The following is a 14,253-nucleotide window of genomic DNA, read 5'->3' as shown; positions in this document are numbered from 1 at the left end:
AGTGTGTCAGCAATTTGTTGACGGCCATAGTGCGCGAGAAAAGAATTTTCCATGGCAGTTGATGGTTGTGAGGGCAAGTATAATGCTGTGTAAATTGGCTAGTGTGAGAAAAGAGTCCAGCTTTCCTTGTACCGCTCTAGAGTAATTCCTTATGAATTTTACTTGTACATACTGTCAGCTTTTACAATTTTACTTTTCTGGAAAAGAATTTTAGTACGCTCATAAAACAATACATTTTTTTTCAGCAAGCATAGCCTGTTCGAAATTTGTGAAATGGTTTCTTCCTACACCAGGGTACAGTTGCTAAAACTTTTTTTTTATTTATTTATTTATTTAACAATACTGTTAACCCTCAAGCGAGGGTCCTTACAGGGAGGGTATGAAAACTTCGTAGAAAATAGAATCATTCACAATCACTAAATACATCAGCAGAAGACAGTACATTCGTTCAAGCATCAAATAGCACTTTCAAGCAGATGGTCATCCAGAGATCGCTCAAATTCATGCAGATCATTCTGTTCTACAACACTCATTGGCAAGTCATTCCACATTTCAATTACATGGGGGAAGAAGGAATTTCTGAAAGCTTCACTATGGGCGTAGTACGGCTGAATTATCCGACTATGATTTGTTCTAGAACTCCGTTTGCCTGGCGCTTGTATATATGTTTCCTTTTGAATGTTTACCTGTCCTTGGAGCATCTGGAATAGTAGCTTTAGGCGATTTTTTTCTCTACGTATTTCTAATGAATCCAGGTTACAGGAAGAAAGCATATCTGTAACTGAGGCTGTCCTTCGATATCGGCAACAAATAAAGCGTACTGCGTACCTCTGAACTCTTTCTAATTGTTTCTTTAAATAATTCTGTTTAGGACTCCATACTACTGACGCATACTCAAGGATTGGTCTCACAAAAGTTTTATATGCAATTAGTCTTACATCTCGTGTAGCATTCTCCAATTTTTTTCTCAAAAAACATAACCTCTGGTGTGCTTTAGAGCACACCTCTTCTATATGTGTGCCCCAATTTAAATTTTGTGTTATTGTCATTCCTAGATACTTAAACTGAGTTACGTTTACCAAACACTTGTCACCAATGAAATATGGGAACGAAAGAACAGATTTCTTCGTTGTAATGTGCATGTACGTTGATTTGGAATAATTTATTTCCATGTTCCATTTTTTGCACCATTCGCTTAATGCCTGTAAAGAGTTGTTAATTCTAAGCTGGTCTTCCGTGTTTCTAACTGTGGAATAAATTAAACAGTCATCTGCGAATAGCTTCAGTCGTACATTCGGTTCCATGACAGCAGAGATATCATTAATATACACCAAAAATAACAACGGTCCCAGAACAGAGCCCTGTGGAACTCCTGAAAGAACTGGTAGTGAGGCGGACACATGACCATCCATTTTGACCACCTGGTTCCGATTTCCTAAGTACGCTTTAATCCATTTTACAATATTCATATTAATTCCAACTCTTTCCAGTTTAAAAACTAATTTATTGTGTGGCACCTTATCAAAAGCTTTGGCAAAATCTACAGCGATTATATCAATTTGCTGCTTCGCATCCATCGTCATTGCCAAATCGTGAATTGTCTCTACAAGTTGTGTAGTGGTGGAAAGGCCTGCTCGGAATCCGTGTTGGTGAGGGTAAAGTAAACAGCTTGTTTCTAGGTAATGAAAGATATGCTTCGCTATAATATGTTCCATAAGTTTACAAGAAATCGATGTAAGAGATATTGGGCGGTAGTTATTTACAAGAGTTCGGTTGCCTCCTTTAAACACCGGAATTACTAGTGCATTGCGCCAATCTTGTGGTACACAATGGGTGTGCAAGGATTTTTGAAAAATAAGTTTAAGGTATCGCGAGGCCCACTCGGCATATCTTCGGAGAAACTGGGTTGGTATGTTGTCTGGTCCATTGGCCTTTTTAACATCCAAATTGAGGAGCTGCTGAAATACGCCCTCCTGCGAAATTATGACGTCATTCATTCGGCTAGGCAACAAGCGTTCTGAACTAAGGTCTATGTCATCTTTGGTTGCGGTGAATACGAACTGGAAAAAATGATTAAACTGATCTACTATATGCTCCTTTTTTATCAGTACCTGATTTTCGTGTTTAATCTCCTGTATTCTCTCCTTCCTATCACTAAAGTATCGCCAGAACTTTTGCGGTGACGTTTTGAGGAAACGGCTAAGCGTTTCATCGAAAAACTTTTTTTTAGCTTCTTTCAGCGCCTGCTTCAGCTCAGCACGAAGTCGCAAAACACGAATACGTTTATTTTTCTTTTTACGTAGTCTTTTTATTTTACGTTTCATATGAATTATGTCCCTGGTGATCCAGGGGCTTCGGAGCTTCGTCTTTTTAACACGAGTTGGGATATACCTGTCAACGCAGTGTTGTATAATTTTCTTAAATTGCTGCCACAACTCTTCTGCTGTTTTGGAACCATAGTCAATTTCAAAATCATCAAAGGCAGATTCCAGGTAGTCAAGAATGGAGGTGTCGTCCGCACGCTCATTATCCTTAACGCGCACAGGGATATAAGGCTTTGAACACTCACTGATTCTAAGCGGTAAGGAAACAATAATCATCTTGTGGTCAGAGACACCATCTTCAACATTAACGGTGTGTTCTTTTATATTATTTGACAGGAACACCAAGTCCAACAATGACTGCGAATCGGGCGTTATTCTTGTATCCTCATGCACAATTTGTTTTAGGTTATACGCGAACATAATTTCTAATAGTTTCTCTCCGTTAGACGAATCAGGACCAACAGAACATAGGCGTTGCCAATTTATGTGTGGGAGGTTAAAATCGCCAGTCATTATTAGTCTGTGACTGGAAAAGGGCGTTATACAATAGCTTTTTAATTTAGAGTGTAACCTCGCATAGCGCTGGCAGGCGGTAGCTGGCCGCTGACATGTGGCCGAGCATTAACTGGAATAATAACTGGCTGCCTGATATTACGTTTGGCAAGATCTGCTAACTCATGTCTCTCCTTTAGCATGGGAGGGTATATCAGAATCAGCCTACCAGGACCCTTGCATTCACGTTACCTCAAGGCTACGCAGACACGTTCATCCGGCTCGGTTGGAACGGAGCTTTTTATGTATGCTGGTAGCTTGCGCTATCGCGTCATCCTTAAATGAGGAGCTTAGGTGTCCGCCATATTTATTTTTTAACCGTGCTTTGCAATTCGTTTCTTGAATTTTATAGCAAGGCAGTGTTATCGGCGAGTCGTAGATTAATAAAATAATCAACTTTCGCTTATCACAAACTGCTATCAATGCAAGTCTCAATATTCTCTGCAAACAGAGAACAGGGTAGCAGAAGTCTTGCCTTCATGCTTGATAACGAGCGTTATTTGCATTTTTTTTTGCTATCTTTATGCAGGACTGCATTGGCCTTATTTCTGCTTGTTATAGTGAGATAAAGAGCGTCGCAACTCTTGGCGCGACGAAATTGCCGCTGATGACGTATTTTACCTGCGCGCTGCAGTCTACCCTATTCAAACATTTTACTCACTCTCAGCGACTACAGTTCTGACACCTATCAGAAATTCGGCATGGTTTAGCGTCCATTCCGCATTTGCGCTGTACTTTCTATAGTTTAAATTTTAGGGAGTACATGGTGGAAACCACGGGAACTACAAACGCTTCTCCAGATTTTTGTGGCCTCAAGATGTGGGAAACAGAGCTAAAGATGGTACATACTGGAGTTTAATGATAAGGCTATGACATCTGTGACAGATGACGTGATGATATTTACTGAAATAAAAGCAACCGTGGCTGGCGCAAGGAAGGTGTAATCTGAGCGCAATATAGAAGCGGCCTTTGTGCTGCTGCCGCATTGCTGCGAACGTCAAATGTGTGGTAACTTTGATGGTGATGAAGGAAAGTCTAGGTGCAGCGCGGAAGGGTTCCTGGATCTCTTTTAGCTACCGGTTGCTAAAAGCTAATACTATATAAATGCTTTTTTCTTTACTGTGCTCGACGCACATGCACTTACGTGTAATCCTCAAAGCAGGAAATGTCATTCTAGCTACACAGAGAAAGCGATGCCGCTCAACATTGAGATGAAGGATTGGAGCAACCATGTTTTGAAGATATTAAAATGAAATTTCAGTGCTATTTACGTCCTCAACCTCGTGAATTAAATCTTCTTTTCATGACTGAAATACTGGTCAATTTATCGTGATGTCTGGCAGGCTGTCAAGTTGCTGTCTACTGAAATTTGGCGATCAATAACAAATTAGTTTTCGGTGGTGCTCAGGTAGCAACTGTGAAGTTGACAGAGATCCGTTGCTATCGGTTATGCAGGGCTCACCGCAGAGGCGCACCGCTAAGGTTAGGGAATAACGCAGAGAAATTCTGCCTAGCAAGGCCGTGGACTCGGCATTGTACGGCGCGATTCTCAAGAAAAGCCGAGGTCCTGCAAGCCGTCGAAAAGCACACGTCTGGTCTGGGAGCGCGCAAAGAGGCTGCATCTGTCATCAGCCTCTGATGGTGATGGTGAGCAATACCGAGACGGGACCAAGGTTGTGTGGGTCTACAGTTTAAAGCCAAAAGGTCAAGTGCAAAGCCAAAGGAGGAAGAAACTATTAGTCGAATATGATTATGCTTGCTGTTAAAATTTTGCTCCCACATATAGCCAAAGAGTATAAGCCAGGCAAAAATTAAAATGTTAGACAAAGAACGAATGTTTTTTCCGATAAGATTTTTTTTCCTCTTACCTGACGCTCTTTGTTTTCGGTAAAGTCGAATTTCACCCTTATAAAATTCTACTAAACCAAATTTCAACTCAATAACGCATCTTCAACTCCATTTCATAGTGAGTAAAAAAGGAGGCAGCACATGACAACTGTAGCGCCGGTGCTTTGTATTCTTCAAGAGCGTTGCTTTCAACTAGCCAATAATGTTTTGGCTTAGTTTGAGCCCGAAAGCGACTAAGGCTATGAGAAATTATTATTATTATTATTATTATTATTATTATTATTATTATTATTATTATTATTATTATTATTATTATTATTATTATTATTATTATTATTATTATTATTATTATTATTATTATTATTATTATTATTATTATTATTATTATTCGTCCTAGTCAGTTCTGGCGTTACGTTCGCAAGCGTTCCATTAAATCAGATTTAAGTATCAGCTTAGTTGACTCTCAGGGTTCGGAAATTCGGGATGTTGCCGACAGTTTTGCACAACATTTTTCCTCCGTTTACAAACATCCACATTGTGATTCCGTTTGCCTCCCATCTGGTGCACTAATTCCATTCTCTTTGACGAGGAGTTGATAACTGAGAGTCTTAAGCGTCTGAGACCATCTTTGTCTCCTGGACCTGATGGCATTCCAGCTGCCATAATAAAAGCCTTCAGTTATATCTTCGTACCAGTACTGACTGCCATATTTAATAACTGTTTAAAAAATGCTGCCTTTCCTCGCGTGTGGAAAATGGCACGCGTGTTTCCTGTCTTCAAGTCTGGAAACAAAACTGATGTTTCCAATTATCGTCCGATTTCTCTTCTATGTGCAACCTCTAAGCTTTTCGATTTAGCTTTGCACAGCGTACTTTCCTTCCATCTCAAACATATCATAGTACCGAATCAACATGGCTTCATGTCGGGTCGCTCTACTTCCACCAACCTAGTCACGTTTATGACGTATGCCTCTGCAGCAGTCCTTCAGAGGGGTCAGGTTGACACTGTGTACTGTGATATGAGCAAAGCTTTCGACGTTGTTACTCACTCACTACTTCTTGAAAAACTTCTACTCTCTGGCGTTGAAGTCTCTCTCGTAGCCCTCCTACGCAACTATCTCCTTGATCGCTTCTGCTTTGTCAGTGTCAATGGACAGACTTCTTTCGTTTACCCTGCAACGAGTGGAGTTCCACAAGGTTCAGTACTAGGCCCGCTTCTCTTCTCCGTTTTTATTAATGATGTTTCCTCGGCGATAAAGAACTCCTCGTTTCTTCTTTATGCTGATGATATAAAAATATTCAAGGTAATACATTCTTTTCAAGATTGCGTGTTGTTGCAATCGGACATATCTGCTTTTTCTGATTGGTGTGCGATGAATCGACTTACCCTCAATTCTTCCAAAACTAGGGTTGTGTCCTTTACTCGTAAAACACATAGCTTTCTCTACCATTATTCTGTCAATTCTGTGCTGTTGGATAGGGTTGATGAAATTAATGACCTTGGTGTACTTTTTGACCGCACCCTCAGCTTCTCCTCTCACACTAAACGCATTGCTCAGCGGGCTATGCGCACACTCGGATTCGTTTGCAGACTTTCGAGAGAGTTCCATACTCCACTTCCGTTCCTAAAACTCTACCTGTCCATATGCCTCCCGGTCTTGGAGTATGCGTCGGTTGTTTGGAATGGCACTTGCAAATCGAACTTGGACAAGGTTGACAGAGTACAAAAAAAATTTTTACGGATATTTCATTATCGCTTTCCTTTCGCAACTTCCCCCTCTCGCTCCACCAGGAGCGCCCAACTGAATCTTCCTTCCCTTCACTGCCGTCGTATCAGACTTGATATCATATTTCTGTACAAACTCCTTCATGGCCACATTATGTGCCCTCAGCTCTTAGAGTACATCCTACTGCGCGTTCCGCGAAAGAGCATGAGGGAATTCAGACCATTTCAGGTTTCTCCTCTTCATTCCCACTCCCCTCTGGACAGGATGCAGTGGTTATTTAACTCTTTTTGTCCTCACCTTGACATCTTCCAAAACTCGCTCTGTTCATTTACATTGGATGTTCGTAGCGTTGTATTCTAAATAGTACTTTATCACATATAACTCCCGCTTTCTAGCCTTAAATTGTATTTACTTCACTTTTTGCTTTTTCTCCTGTTCAATGCTGTCTGTATCTTGAACTACTTTTTATCCGTTTCTTGCTTATATTTCAACTTTAAACTTTATATTCGAATCTTACTGTCCCTTGTTCAATTTTACTTCTTTATTGTATTATTCTGTATTTCTAGCCTGTGTTTTAAGTACCATGCACTTGTTGCGCCTGGAATGGTTGTTTATTTTATGTATATTTCTATATTACTATAATCAATGTCAGTCATCTGTTTTTTTTTTCTCTTCTACCTACCGTTCTTTTTTTTTTTTTTCTTTATTTCCTGGTGTGCTAAAAAATTCTCTCACTGTGTATATAAGTGATGATACTCATTGTTTGCTTAATTTCCGTGATACTTTTCGTCTGTTTCATTTCATGTATTATTTATTTCTTTTTTTTGTGTTCTCTCTGTGTGTGTAAACATGTTTGTGCTTTTTCATTTTTTTTTTGTGCTGCAGCACAAAGACCACATGGTTGTTCCTGCGCACATTAAATAAAGATTGCTTGATTGATTGATTATTATTATTATTATTATTAGTATTATTATTATATTATTATTATTATTATTATTATTATTATTATTATTATTATTATTATTATTATTATTAATATTATTATTATTATTATTATTATTATTATTATTATTATTATTATTATTATTATTATTATTATTATTATTATTATTATCAATACTATAATTATTATTATTGCTATAATTTCTATATTACTATAATCAATGTCAGTTATTTGTTGTTTTTTTTCCTGATGTGCTGAAAAATTCTCTCACTGTGTATATACGTGATGCTACTCATTGATTGATAACTTTCCGTAATTTTTTTCGTCTCAGTTTCATTTCATGTATTATTTATTTCTTCTTTTGTGTTCTCTCTGTGTGTGTAAACATGCTTGTGCATTTTCATTTTTGTTTCTTTTTTTATTTGTGCTGCAGCACGAAGAACACATGGTTGTTCCTGCGCACATTAAATAAATAAAGATTGATTGATTGATTGATTGATTGATTGATTGATTGATTGATTGATTGATTGATTGATTGATTGATTGATTGATTGATTGAATATGAAGATGGAACCCAGTAAGGACGCATGTGCGCTGTGCTCTCGCCCGTTTTTTTGCAAGCAGCAGTTTTTACGCTGTGTCGACTGTGAGAAACGTGTTCGCGCGAAGTGCGTCACTTAGGCGGATGATGAGCTACAACTGTTGAAGTCCGGCTCTCGGCCATTCGTGTGCAATTTGTGTGCGTCGTCGTCGTCTGACGGCGCTAGGCTTAGCGACGGTGGTGCGCCAGACGCTACGTTCCTTTCTGCCATCGCCCCGCTCCTTCCCAGCCACCCGACCGGTTTTCCCCCTTCAACCGCGACAGGCGAACATGGCGGTGAGTTTGCCTCGCTACGGGATCTCCTCGCTACGGGCTCTCCACCCAATTACGGGAGGAGAACGACCGCCTTCGTGGGGAGAACTCATGGGCTTTCGTACAACAAGCCGAGGTCATTGCCTCTCTACGTGCCGATGTTCGCGGCCTACGCCAGGAGCTTGTACGGCGCGCTGCTTCGCAGTGTGAGCGTCCTGTCGTCGAGCGTCCTCTCGTCGTTTCTGTGGGCAATCCTACCCGTGAGGAGCAGCCACCTGTTGACTACTCCGCCGCTCTTCATCGAGGGATGACTCTCGGCGATATTACCTGTTCATCTTCTGCCTCTCCTCCTCCACATGCAGTTAACCCACCTAGTGCAATGAAGAAGCATTGAAGTCGAGCCATCACTGGCGCATCGAGCTCATCTGTCCTGAACGTTGCCAATTACTAAAAGAAGCGTCCGAGGACTATTTTCGTCTCTAAGCTCAGTCCCGAAACAACATCGGTAGACCTTACCAACCATCTAAAATCTCTGATTATTACCCCCATTTCCAGCCGGCAGCTGAAAACAAGGTACGACTCTTACTCGTCCTTCCATATTGAAGTTGATGAAGAATCCTACAGTAAGCTTGTCGAGCCTTCGATGTGGCCGATGGGTTGCATATACAAGGACTTCCGTGGGAAGCATCACGATGACTTGCTGCATTCCTCCGAACTGACGCTAAATTGCAGTGGCCCCTAATTTGGACATCTGTTATCAAAACGCCCGAGGTCTTCGGACTAAGGGATCTGAATTCTTTTGTGGCGTTTTGGCCAGTTGTTACACCGCTGTTGTTGTTACCGAAACCTGACTGTCAAGCGATATCCCTTCCAGTGATTTCTTTCCTAATAATTACTCTGTTTTTAGAATTTTAGAAGCGGCCGCCCTGAAACAGGACCCAAACAAAGAGGAGGGGGAGTGCTCATTGCTATTGACAGTTCTCTGCAGTGTGTTCGACGTTACAATCTGGAAACTGTTGATGAATGTGTGTGGCTTGAGCTCACTTTAAATCGACATAAAAAACTTTTACTTGCAGCTTTCTACATTCCTCCGAGTCTTCCTTCTCGAGCCTATGATGATGCTCTGTTCTCAATCGAACATGTTATAACTCGTCCTAGCCAACACAACCTTCTTATTTTAGGCGATCTTAATACTCCTGGTATCAACTAGACCTCATTTACTTCTTCTCACAATAACCACTATATATTAAGTAAATGTAGCATGCTACTTGATTTTGTAGCCTTTAACTCTTTGCAACAACACAATTTCATTGAAAACTGTTGTGGTAATATTCTCGATATCTGTCTATCGAATTTAAAAAGTGGTCGCGTCTCGAGTTCCGACATACCGCTTACTCACTGTGACAAATTTCCCCCTCCACTTCTTATGACTACTTCTTTCTCTGCCTCACCCTCTACTAATTCAGATAGGGCGGGGAATTCGCCTTGTTTTGCGTATGCACGTGGTGACTATGCCGGTCTTTAAGATTTCTTCTCTTCTGTCGACTGGTTCCTTTTAAATGACATTAGTGATGCCGACGGACAAGTCAGTCGCTTCACTGAAATAGTTCTTGATGGTATGCATCAGTACATACCTCTGCATACTCCTACTCGTAGGAAGTTTCCTTTCTGGTTTTCCAGAGAACTGAGAACGGCGTTAAAACCTGAAGAACGGGCCCATCGTAAAGCGAAAGCCAACGGGTTTCACAGTTAGGCAAATGAGTTTCGCCGCTTGCGTTCTCTTTGCAAACACTTATAGAAGCGGGACCATGACTCTTATCTTGAGTCCATAGAGAGGAGTACCACTAATCGTCCTAGTCACTTATGGCGGTACGTTCGCAAGCGTTCCATTAAATCGGATTCCAGTATCAGCTTAGTTGACTCTCAAGGGTCAGAAATTCGGGATGTTGCAGACTGTTTTGCCCAACATGTTTCCTCCGTATACAAACATCCCCACTGCGATTCCGTATGCCTCCCATCTGGTGCACCATAAAATTCCTTTCTCTTTGACGAGAAGTTAATAACTGCGCGTCTTAAGCGTCTGAGACCATCTTTGTCTCCTGGACCTGATGGCATTCCAGCTGCCATAATAAAAGCCTTCAGTTATCTTTGTACCAGTACTGACAGCTATATTTAATAACTATTTGAAAAATGCTGCCTTTCCTCGCGTGTGAAAAATAGCACGCGTCTTTCCTGTCTTCAAGTCAGGAAACAAATCTCATGTTTCTAATTATCGTCCGATTTCTCTTCTTTTCTCTTTCTAAGCTTTTCTAAGCTTTTCGAACTAGCTTTGCACAACGTACTTTCCTTCCATCTCAAATATATCATAGTACAGAATCAACATGGCTTCATGTCGGGTCGCTCTACTTCTACCAACCTGGTCACGTTTATGACGTATGCCTCTGCAGCAGTCCTTCAGAGAGGTCAGGTCGACACAGTGTACTCTGATATGAGCAAAGCTTTCGACGTTGTTACTCACTCACTACTTCTTCAAAAACTTCTACTCTCTGGCGTTGAAGTCTCTCTCGTAGCCCTCCTACGCAACTATCTCCTTGATCGCTTCTGCTTTGTCAGTGTCAATGGACAGACCTCTTTCGTTTACCCTGCAACCAATGGAGTTCCTCAAGGTTCTGTACTAGGCCCGCTTCCCTTCTCCGTTTTTATTAATGATGTTTCCTCGCATCAAGAACTCCTCGTTTCTTCTTTATGTTGATGATATAAAAATATTCAAGGTTTTACATTCTTTTCAAGATTGCTTGTTGTTGCAATCGGACATATCTGCTTTTTCTGATTAGTGTGCGAAGAATCGACTTACCCTCAATTCTTCCAAAACTAGGGTTTTCTCATTCACTCGTAAAACACACAGCTTTCTCAACCATTATTCTGTGAATTCTGCGCTGTTGGACAGGGTTGATGAAATGCTACGCGCTCACTCGGATTCGTTTGCCGACTTTCGAGAGAGTTCCGTACTCCACTTCCGTTCTTAAACCTGTACCTGTCCATATGCTTGCCGTTCTTGGAGTACGCGTCAGTAGTTTGGAATGGCACTTGGAAATCGAACTTAGACAAGGTTGACAGAGTACAAAAATAAATTTACTTGATATTTCGATATCGCGTTCCTTGCGCGACTTCCTCCTCTCGCTCCACCAGGAGCACTCAACTGAATCTTCCTTCTCTTCACTGCCGTCGTATCAAAGTTGATATCATTTTTCTCTATAACCTCCTTCACGGCCACATTAATTATGTGCTCTTAGCTCTTATAGTACATCCTACTGCCCGTTCAGCGAAAGAGCATGAGGGAATTAGATCATTTCAAGTTTCTCCGTCTCTTCATTCCCATTCCCCTCTGGACAGAATGCAGTGGCTATTTTACTCTTTTTGTCCTCACCTTGACATATTCCAAAACTCGCTCTGTTCATTTATATTGGATGTTCGTAGCGTTGGATTCTAAATAGTACTTTATCACATATAACTCTCACTTTCTAGCCTAAAATATTGTATTTACTTCACTTTTTGCTTTTTCTCCTGTTCAACTGCTTTTTATCCGTTTCTTACTTATATTTCAACTTTAAACTTTATATTCGAATCTTAGTGTCCCGTGTTCAGTTCTATTTCTTTATTCTATCATTCTATATTTCTAACCTGTATATTAAATACCCCGCACTTGTTGCACCTGGAATGGTTGTTTATTTTATGTATATTTCTATATTACTATAATCAATGTCAGTTATTTGTTGTTTTTCTGTCTATCTACCGTTCTTTCGTATTTTTTCTTTCGTGATGTGCTCAACAATTCTCTTACTGTGTATATAAGAGATTCTACTCATTGATTGCTTCTTTTCCGTGACACTTTTCGTCTCAGTTTCCTTTCATATGTTATTCATTTCTTCTGTTGTGTTCTCTCTGTGTGTGTAAACTTGTTTGTGCATTTTCGTTTGTTTTCTTTTTTTTTCTTTGTGGTGCAGCACGAAGACCTTATGGTTGTTCCAGCGCACATTAAATATTGATTGATTGATTGATTGATTGATTGATTGATTGATTGATTGATTGATTGATTGATTATTGCGCTCTGCATCTTGGTGTCTCCGCTTGGCAAGACGTTCTTCACTTTGTTCGGGCGTCTGTGCTACGTTAGCAGTGGAGTCGGCACGCAGCCGCGGCAGCCGCGAGCTCTGTCATGCGCAGCGCACCTGTTTCTCCTCTCCGGTTTCCGCGCATGCGCACTAGGGGCCTGTCTTACGCACGGTGAAATCCTTGGCTGAGTAGCGTAGTGCAGGTATCGTTACAAAAGTCTAGGGGGCACCTTGGACCACTAGTGCAATGAGGCAAAAGCCTCTATTGTTGTTGTTGTGGCTGTAGGAAGAAGGAAAAGAAAATGCACGGGCCTGCTACTGGCTCTGTAGCTGCACCACCTCCGCTACCTCGTGCAGATAGAAAAAAACTGATTTATTTATAGGAATGGAAAGGCACGGTAACTGTTTCACTTGATTTCTGTGGACACCGCAACCGCGCCGTAAGGGAGGAAGATGGGAGTGAAAGTGGAAAGAGAGAAAGAGGAGCCGTAGTGGAGGGCTACGGAGTAATTTCGACCACCCGGGGATCTTTAACATGCGCTGACATCGCACAGCACACGACGCCTCTTCGTTTCGCCTCCAGATACAAGAGAATATAGAGAAGAAAGAAAAGGAAGAGGGAAAGAAAGACGCGAGCCGCAACAACAGCCGTCGTCCACCACCAGCGGTGGCGTGTGCAATGACGGCCTAGAACAGATAAAAATTCGGCGCCAGGCTAGCCCCCGCCGCAAGCGGCGGTGACCCACCTGTACCAACCCCATCAGGGGAGAGCGCGGTTGTTCGAAGCCCTCCACTACGGCACCCCGTTATCTTTATTTTCACTCCCACCTTATTTGTTCTCTTTACGGTAAGGCGTCCGCGGAAAATTGTGACAGATACTACGCCTTTTCCTTTCTGTAAACCAATATGAAACGCTGTTGATGCCAGCGGTAACAGTTTTGCTGCGTCTGCTTCTGCATGCTGTGTAGTGCGGCGTTCGAGGAAGCGCCAAGTGAAAGGCGCCACACGGACGCCCAAATCAAACGTCCAGTGGTTGGTTGGTTTGGTTTGTGGTTGTTGTTGTGGCTGCAGGAAGAAGGAAGAGAAATGGTACTGGCTCTCTGGGTTTAGGGCGAGGTGGTGAAGGGTGGTAGTTCCTGGCCCTATGGGGCTGGGGACGGTAGGTCAACGCCGCTTGCAGTGGGGGCTAGCCAGCCACCGATTTTTATCTGTTGTAGGCCGTCGTTTCACCCACCACTGCTTTGGTGGTGGACGACGGCTGTTGTTTCGGCCCACGTCTTTCTCTCCCTCTTCCTTCCACTTTTTTCTCTTTTGTGTGCCCCGCCGGGGTGGTGCAGTGGTAAGACGCCCGACTACTGTGCCGGAGTACCCGGGTTCGAACCCTACCTCGGCGGCTGCGTTTCGATGGAGGCGAAACGAAGAGGTGTCCGTGTGCTGTGCGATATCAGCGCACGGTAAAGATCCCCAGGTGGTCGAAATTACTCCGTAGCTTTCCACTACGGCTCCTCTTTCTCTCTTTCCACTTTCACTCCCACCTTCCTCCCTTCACACGGTTGAGGCGTCCACAGAAAACAATTGAGACAGTTACCGCGCCTTTCCCTTCCTATAAATAAATCAGTTTTTAAATAAATTAGTTTCTCTTCTGTCGTGGACGACGGCTGTTGTTGCGGCGCACGTCTTTCTCTCCCTGCCCCGCCGAGATGGTGCAGTGGTAAGACGCCTGACTACTGTGCCGGAGTACCCGGGTTCGAACCCGACCTCGGTGGCTGCGTTTCGATGGAGGCGAAACGGAGTGGCGTCCGTGTGCTGTGCGATGTCAGTGCACGTTAAAGAACCCCAGGTGATCGAAATTTCCGGAGTCCTCCACTACGGCCTCTCTCATAGCCTTAGTCGCT

The sequence above is a fragment of the Amblyomma maculatum genome, chromosome 1, assembly GCF_055883805.1.
Source record: "Amblyomma maculatum isolate TAMU_Amacu chromosome 1, ASM5588380v1, whole genome shotgun sequence".
In the NCBI taxonomy this organism is placed as follows: Eukaryota; Metazoa; Arthropoda; class Arachnida; order Ixodida; family Ixodidae; genus Amblyomma; species Amblyomma maculatum.
The sequence above is the reverse complement of the archived record's forward strand: the minus strand, read 5'-3'. Positions refer to the sequence as shown.